Consider the following 9,099-nt stretch of genomic DNA (forward strand, 5'->3'; position numbering starts at 1 on the left):
TTCTAGATAGTTTTCACAACAAAATTCGACAAAAAAATGTTTTTATTTATCAGATTTCAAACAAAATGGCGCCTTCGATTTTCATTTTATCATTCGATATTTTATACACAGCTTCCGTTATTCTGGTTCCCTGTCCAATTATGGTTCCCATAGACGTGCGCGGGTGACCAGTCTACACATCCGTTTTCAGTCAGAATTCCTCAGTTTTTATCGTTATCTTTAAATTCGAAAGGTTGCGATGTGTCCAATTCGGTCCTTTGGACGAAAGTTTTCAAAACCATCACTTAACAGGTACTCGCGTTACCGTAAAGCTCGCTTTGCGAGCAGGCCCTTCGGGCCAGGGGATGCAGTGTCGCATCAATCAATTATAGCGAGCTCGACGAGCTATTTGTTAAGCTGTTTACCTACGTTGTCATGTACATGTATTTATTGTGTATATCCTAACCGAAATATAGATTTTTCTATTTGCTAGCAAATTTTAACAGGTTGGATTGTGGTTTCAGTGTCTTTCAAACAGTTTATAAGCACAGGTAAACGTTGCGTGGCCATGACTTACACTAAACCCCCGTTCCCCCTCTACAACCCAAAACCCTAAAAAAAAAATTATGAAAAAAAAAAATTTTTATGACTTAAATATTATAAAGGTATTTTACTCTACTTTCATTTTGCATAGAAATATCACTAGCATCTCAATTATCAGCGCATATATTCATCAATTTTTCACCAATCTTAACAATCTTGGTATCAAATCTTAGATAAATAAATACTCTTTAAGAAAACAACAATGACACCTTCGCTGATTATACGTAGCAAGAAATATCCAAGCCCAAACTGTCAACAAATGAAACTCGGAAGAGATCTGATTGCACCGTTTCAGTAAAACTCTCACGAGTAAAACACACTAAATTCACCGTGAAAGAATATTTCTTTGTATTGCGTATTTAAATATGATAAAATTAAGTTATTATTTATAATAATTGTTCAATCAAAGCATCATATGAAACTATAACGCACCTTTTTTCCTATATGTCAAATTCTAATTCCAAAATGAAAGTAAATTGGCACAGCAGAGTTGTTTCCCTTTAAGTATTTTCATTGGTCCGAGGTTTTCCTGTGACCAATGAAAATACTCCATTTGAAAACAATCTGCAGGCCCATTTTACTTTCATTTTGGAATTAGAATTTGACATATAGGAAAAAAGGTGCGTTATAGTTTCATATGATGCTTTGATTGAACAATTATTATAAATAATAACTTAATTTTATCATATTTAAATACGCAATACAAAGAAATATTCTTTCACGGTGAATTTAGTGTGTTTTACTCGTGAGAGTTTTACTGAAACGGTGCAATCAGATCTCTTCCGAGTTTCATTTGTTGACAGTTTGGGCTTGGATATTTCTTGCTACGTATAATCAGCGAAGGTGTCATTGTTGTTTTCTTAAAGAGTATTTATTTATCTAAGATTTGAGACCAAGATTGTTAAGATTGGTGAAAAATTGATGAATATATGCGCTGATAATTGAGATGCTAGTGATATTTCTATGCAAAATGCAAGTAGAGTAAAATACCTTTATAATATTTAAGTCATAAAAATTTTTTTTTTTCATAATTTTTTTTTAGGGTTTTGGGTTGTAGAGGGGGAACGGGGGTTTAGTGTAAGTCATGGCCACGCAACGTTTACCTGTGTTTATAAGGACAACTTGTGGGACATCATCATTATACCATACGTAATTAAATCAAAATTTCACCAGGGTCTTTAAAATAGAATCAATTTTATTTGAAAGACCCTGATTTCATATTTGGATATTGACCACCGCGTATATCCAGTAACGCCGGAATGTGAAAATAACGCACGATTCGTGCAATAAGTAACACAGAATTGTGCAATAAAATGCGGATAACTGACAGGATTTCCAACGCGGTAAGTAAACTGGCCAATATATTTTTTATTTAACCGAACTGAAAAAAATGAATAGCTGCATACGGCTGCAAAGACATTACTCTTTATCCCTCATCAAGATTATTTCCACGAAATTGTTTACTTTTCAAGATCATTCGTGAAAATGATGACTTGACTATCGTTTTGAGCGAGATTTTGGCTTTTTGTCGACTCTTATAAGTACAACAATGCATATTATACGGTATAATTTCGATTTTAGGTAGGCAAGTGACATTTACTAAAATTCTGGTGATATAGAAAATTGAAGTAAGCTGATGAAATGGGATTTAAGTCGTTTTTATGAGGTAACGCCGATGTACGTGAATAGTGCTTCGCGGTAACGCCAGAAAATGTGATTTTTTTTCCATATATGGTACTGAACTGTTATACATGTTTAACGCCATTAATCGGCGAGTATCAGCACTTTTCAAATATATTTTTGTGGGGAAACTTTAATTTATTTTGTACAGAATTTATTTTAGTTTAATTGCGTAGAACAAAGACACAGTCTCGAATTCGTCTCTGAAACCACAGAGCTATAAGGTTCCTAATATAAGTCTTTGTTGAAGTGAGTACGAAGATTGAGAACGTAGTTATGAAAATGGGCTTTGTTAAATTATAGAAGTTTTCATGTTCTCACTCTTAATTAATTATTAACATGAAGAAGTCCACTTTTAGACCTTCATGGCATGGATAGATGTAATCTTCCACAAACACATCTCTAGTAGCTCTCCATATACTAGTACATGTACATTGAGTAAGTAACCGAAATATATTCAACCTATCTTTAGCCTATATCACCCTTTACCTGGTAAATTTATGAAATGGTTTTACACAGCTGTGAATTTGGAACAGTTCATTGAAAGTCTGAGAGATTGCTATTAGAAATTTAATGTTTTTGGACAAATGAGATACATGAGTGAGCAAATGGTCACTAGTATGGATGTGACCTGGCTCTGTACTGGTGGCCTCTTTTAGGGTCATTAGTCCTGTTAGTTTTGTAAACGTCTAGAGTAATACCTAGCATAAACTCCTACGGTAGATCCCATACAAGTTAACATATAATAAGAAACCCTAAGAGTAGCCCAAAGGTTATAATTTATCTAACTTTAGCAAAGGACAATATGGTTATGCTTTCACAAGTTTTAGGCATTATAGTTTCTAAGTAAAATATCTTTTTGAATACAAGTTACTTCCTTATATTAGAGAAAAAAAAAAATAAATGCACAGAAGTTCACCAGGCAAATTGCTACAGCCAAATATTTGTTTTGGTTGGGTTTCACATCACGCCAACACAATAAAGGACATATGGAGACTTTCAAGCTTTACTGGTGCATTATTTCAGGCATAAAATATACAGACACTTCTTCTCTTGATTGTTTTCTATTATTTTTATATTCAATTTATTTGCAAACTAAGTTTATTGTTCTTATTTTCTAACAAGATCAGACGTGGGCAGCATGTTCACAAATAATAATTTTATTTCAGGAAACAATTGTCAAATTGTACTAAGTTACAATATGCAATCAAAATGTTGAAAGTTTGTCAAGATCTAATTATCATATATTTCTTAATAAGTTACGAAGAAAATACATTGACTATAGGTCGCAAATAACTTGATAATATTCGCCGATAAAAGGCGTTAAACCTGTGTAATAATTCGGTTTATCACACACCCGTGCCGATTTTACGACTCCGTAAATATGGTATTGCACGGCCGTGCATATATTTTGACGTGACGTCATTAGCGTTATACTATATGAATCTTACACCAGCTGCCGGTACAGAACGGAATATCTAGCTCGAGGGTGAATGTTTACGGCGGTAACGAGGCTCTGCCGAGTTTCCGCTAAACAGTTACCCGAGAGCTAGATATTCCCGTCTGTACCGACAGCCGGTGTTTGATTCTTTTTCTTGCATATTACATATCAATTATTTTCAGAACAGAAATTACGAAAACTGATATTCTAATTACGCACTTTTTTCTTATAGTAGCGTATGAACATACAACTTCATTCATAAGGAAAAATGACGTCATCCTAAGAACGCGATTCATTCATAAAAGGCGCGCGTCAATGACGTCATTTAACGCACGCGACTTGTCTTACATGGGGGCAAACTCCTCACAGTGATTACCTCCCTTGGCAGAATTGTAATCGGATTTAGCTCAATACAGAATTGGAGCAGTACCTCCAGACGCTTGCAGAAATCATGATCACAAAATAGACAAATATCGTTTTTTTCGCCGAATTTTACATTTTTCCTTGATTATCGTACTTGATTCGGTGTGAAAAGATGAATTAGACCTGTTAAAGTTCATTCCGTTGGGTAAAAAGACAAGATTTTAGCATTTTATCATTCAAGCGCCTTGTCCGGTATATACCGGAATACGGTATTTAGTGTGGTGCTCCAATCCTTTTTTTAGTCACAGCCATTGTAATCACTGCCTTCAAAGACGTCACATGATGATGAAAGTCACATGACGTAACGTCGAAATTCAAATGTAAATATCGACCGTTACAAAGAAAATCTAACGTTATTTTTCTCTTTCTGTTTTATTTTTAACTTTTAGTGCCTACGTTCGACATGGTTTATCAAAAAATAATCGAAAGTATACAAAATAACGAAAAATAAATTCAAAAGCTAAAAAATATAAAATATCAAAATATCGTCTCGGTAGAAAATAATCTCATAATTTTTAAAATTATTTCTAAATATTCATATTATTTATTTATTTATTCATAAACATTGTTAAATAAATGAGAGAAAACTTATCTGATAGATAAAAGCAGTAGATAAAACAATTTTTGAAAAAATATAGTATATCAGAAATTCTGATATATCGGGACCTTGGTGGCAGAGATCTACGCCGAAGAATTAAGGGGAGATCACTGTGTGGAGATTGACATGGGGGGTGTAAGACAGAGTTTTCTAGCACCGGTGAAAACGGTAGATAATCCTGTCTGATATGCAAGAAAATTATAGTGTACAGACGCGCTAAATGTTAGTGTTATACTATAGGGGCGTCAATGAAAAATGACTCTTATTTCACTTTCAACTGTCTTTATTTTGGGTATGTGATAAATAGAATATTAAATTCGTGTAAGTTCATTACATCGCCAGAGGCTCGCATAATATAATTTTATTCAACTCGTGCAATAAATTCAATATTGAACTTACACTCATTCAATATCCTCTATTTATCACACACCCGTGCCGATTTTGCGACTCCGTAAATATGGTATTGCACGACCGTGCATATATTTTGACGTGACGTCATTAGCGTTATGCAAACATAGTGTAAAGTTAGCGTTATACTATAGGCGCGTCAATGAAAAATGACTCTTATTTCACTTTAAACGGTCTTTATTTTTGGTATGTGATAAATAGAATATTAAATTCGTGTAAGTTCATTACTGAATTTATTGCACTCGTTGAATAAAATAATATTATGCTCGCCAGAGGCTCGCATAATATAACTTTATTCAACTCGTGCAATAAATTTAGTATTGAACTTACACTCATTCAATATCCTCTGTACCATATAAGAAAAAAATCTCATTTTCCGGCGTTACCGCGAAGCACAATTCACGTACATCGGCGTTACCTAACAAAAACGGCTTGAATCACATTTTATCAGTTTATTTTCAATTTTCTATCACCAGAAGTTATGTTTATGTCTTTGCCTACCGAAAATCGAAATTATACGGTATAAGTAATAGAAAGGGCATCGAAACACGAGGCTATCTGATTTGTACGAGGGGGCATAGCCCCCGAGTATTAATCAGATTGCCGAGTGTTTTGATGTTTTTTCTCTTTTGTATCATATTCAAACATAAAAACACGTTCCCTGTTGTTACAGTATGAAACCCTAGAAAAAGTAACCAATGAACGAGCATCTGAATATGATATTTCTGTCGCATTCCCTTTCTCTGCCGTCACAATAAGTAAACCACAGTAAAAAAAAAGCCAATCTGGAGTGCGGGTAACTGATACCTGCACACTAGTTACTGCACTGTGCATGTATATTATACGATTTAACTCACAGAAAGGTCACCAAACTATGATACAATATGCATTGTTGTACTTATAAGACGACAAAAAGCCAAAATCTCGCTCCAAACGGTGGTCAAGCCATCATTTTCACGAATGATCTTGAACGTGGAAATAATCTTGAGTTCGCAACCGTATACGGCTATTGATTTTTTTTCAGTTCGGTTAAATAAAAAAATATTGGCCAGTTTTCTTACCGCGTTGAAAATCCTGTTTATTGCACAATTCTGCGTTACTTATTGCACGAATCATGCGTTATTTTCACATTCCGGCGTTGACGGTGTTGACGGTAAAGGTAATTCACACTTGAATTATTCAACATGCCGATCGATGTTGTCATTATACTAGTGTTCTTTTATTCTACTATCTAAATTAAAGGAACTCCACAGAGGACCTAAAAACCTAAAAATATTTTTAAAAAATCTTACATAGGCACTTAAAACCGAATTAAGATATGCAAAATATAATACAGGAATCTTATATTACAAACAGAATCAAAACTAAAAACGTATTAGTGTACCATTTTTAGCCCGATTTGAGATATATAACAGAGTTGAAAAGTTTTTCTTCTTCTGTAATGTTGACACAATTAATTACATGTATTACAGTTCTACATCAAATGGTATACATAAACCTCGAAATAAATAAGCCAAGGTCATTTTAAAGTCAAGGTCAAACTCTAGGTTTTCAGCAAGTCGGGTTTTCCATGTACAAATAAAATCCGTTAATGAATGAAAAAAATATCACATATCAATGCTGAAAAATTCAACATGTCGATTTTGCCATAAGTCTCCTTTTGTCCAAGTACGAATTAAGTATGTTATTAAATGAAAAATGAAAAAGTGGTGATAATTTAAGCAAACTGCAATAATTTGAGCTGGACGATCAAAGTCAATTTATTCAACATTTCGGTTTTGTCATAAGTTATGTTTGTCAAGGTATGGATCGAATCTGTAAATAAGTAACTATGTTAGAACAGTTTATGCACATTTCAATAACTTGAGCCTGACATTAGTTCTGTTATTTTAAGGTGATTTCTATATTTCAATTATTCAACATACAAGCATCGGTTTTATCATAAAGGTGTTTTGTCCAAGTATGAATCAAATATGTGAATAATTAGATAACAAATTTTTGATAATTCCAACAAAATTCAATAATTTGGCCTTGACGATCAAGGTCATTTAAATGTCATACTTTAATTAGACAGCATGTTGGTTTTCTTATAATTGTTGTTTTGCTCAAGTATCAATTAAATTCAAGTCTTAAAACAAAGTCAAAACCAATTTTAGCAATTTAAGTCAGTAATTTGACCTTGAATGTCCAGGTCAAATGAAGGTCCAGGTCAAATCTACTTAAAATCCTTAGGGTATAGTCTAAAGTGTAGTTATGCGCAAATGATCCATTAATAACAAATAAAGCTAATTGTAGAAAATTTGAATTACATGTATATTCAATAATTTGACCTTCAAGATAAAAAACAACATTTGGTAAATGTCAAATTTGGTCCTCTGGAAAGTTTTGTTCTCAAGGTTTTTGTGTCCAAGTATGATGGCAGTTGATTCACAAACAACAAAGTTATTGCCAGTTTTAGCACAAACTAGCAAACTACAATAACAAGGCCCCGTGTTCACAAAGAAAAGATCAGGATCAGGATCAAATGATCCTAATTTTATTTTCATTGTTTTATAAAACTAAAACTGATTGCATCATGCTAGAATTAAATGGTACATATTCGAAATATAAATAATTGCTTATTTGCAAAGAAACCAACCTACTTTGGGATAAAATCAACAAATAACAAAACAAATACAAAAATAATCAGATCAAAATGAGGATCAATTTTAGGATCAAGATCAAAATTTGGATCAACTGTAAAATGCCCATATCTTGTAAAAATAACAATAAATTTATTCTAAAATTTCATAAACATGCTATTTCAAGTCCAGTTTTATCAAGTTAATACTGAATATTTAATCTATGAGGATAAATAATGGAGAATATTTGAGTTTTTAAATTTGATCCTGATCCTTAAATCTTTGTGAACACGGGGCCAGGCGTTCATGGTAAAGGTGATGTATAAAACAATGTCAAATTACGATGGATTTTCTTGAAGGCAAAAAATGACGAAAATATGAATATTCTTAGCACTCGACGATAATTATTATTTTGACAAGAAATGGCCAAAACTGAACTGTAAGATGAAATTCAAGTCTTTAGTTCTGCCACTTTTACACTAAATATTTTGATACTCAAGTTACGGACAGTTTCATAATCAAAGCACAGAAGGCGCTGAATTTGTTTGGGTCTCAGAATGTCAGAAAGGTGAAGGTTGTGAGATTATAAACTAATTTGTTTTTGTATAGTGCCACCAGTGCTTTCCAGCGTTTTAATTGTAGTTAATTGACTTTAAGACTTATTGCAACACTGATATTCAATTCAATGTTTATTTGACTTAAACAATTTGAAAAAAAAAGAGTTGCCTTCCTGGATTTGAACTCCAGACCCCTCGGCCACGGTGAAATTATATGTAAAAGGCCTGAAGAAAACCATATTATTCTAAATTAGGGTAACCCTTATTATTTCGACGCTAACTGTTGTTTAACACAGATGTTAATAATCATGGAGTTTATTATAAGCATGTATATCTATAAAGGATAAAACAATATTAGAAATCTTCGACCATTCGGGAATTATTTTGCTTGAAAATTAATGCGCCTGTCATTTGACCATCTTTACGCAGTGATCTCCCCTGAATTTTTTCGACGTTAGTGTACATATAAAGGGAAGTAACCGCTTCAAAAAAGCGGCCTACTTTCGGCATTTGCAATTAACAGCATCAGACTCTGAAATTTCGCTACCATTATTTGTTTGGTCTGACGACCCAAACAAATAAAAAACTATTACAATAAGCTATGAAAAAAATGCCATATTGTTTCCAATTTTACGTGTCGTCTGCTAGAGAGATGTCATACCTGTAAAAAAAATGGAATAGTACATGTACATGTCGGAGGAAAAATACAATGTCGCCGTACGTAATAAAAAACACATAAATTGTATCTAAAATGAGTTATGTAATACTTTTATTGTCTGTATACAACAT

Source organism: Ruditapes philippinarum, unplaced genomic scaffold (genome assembly GCF_026571515.1).
Source record: "Ruditapes philippinarum isolate M1 unplaced genomic scaffold, ASM2657151v2 ctg14630_1_1_1_1, whole genome shotgun sequence".
Classification (NCBI taxonomy): domain Eukaryota; kingdom Metazoa; phylum Mollusca; class Bivalvia; order Venerida; family Veneridae; genus Ruditapes; species Ruditapes philippinarum.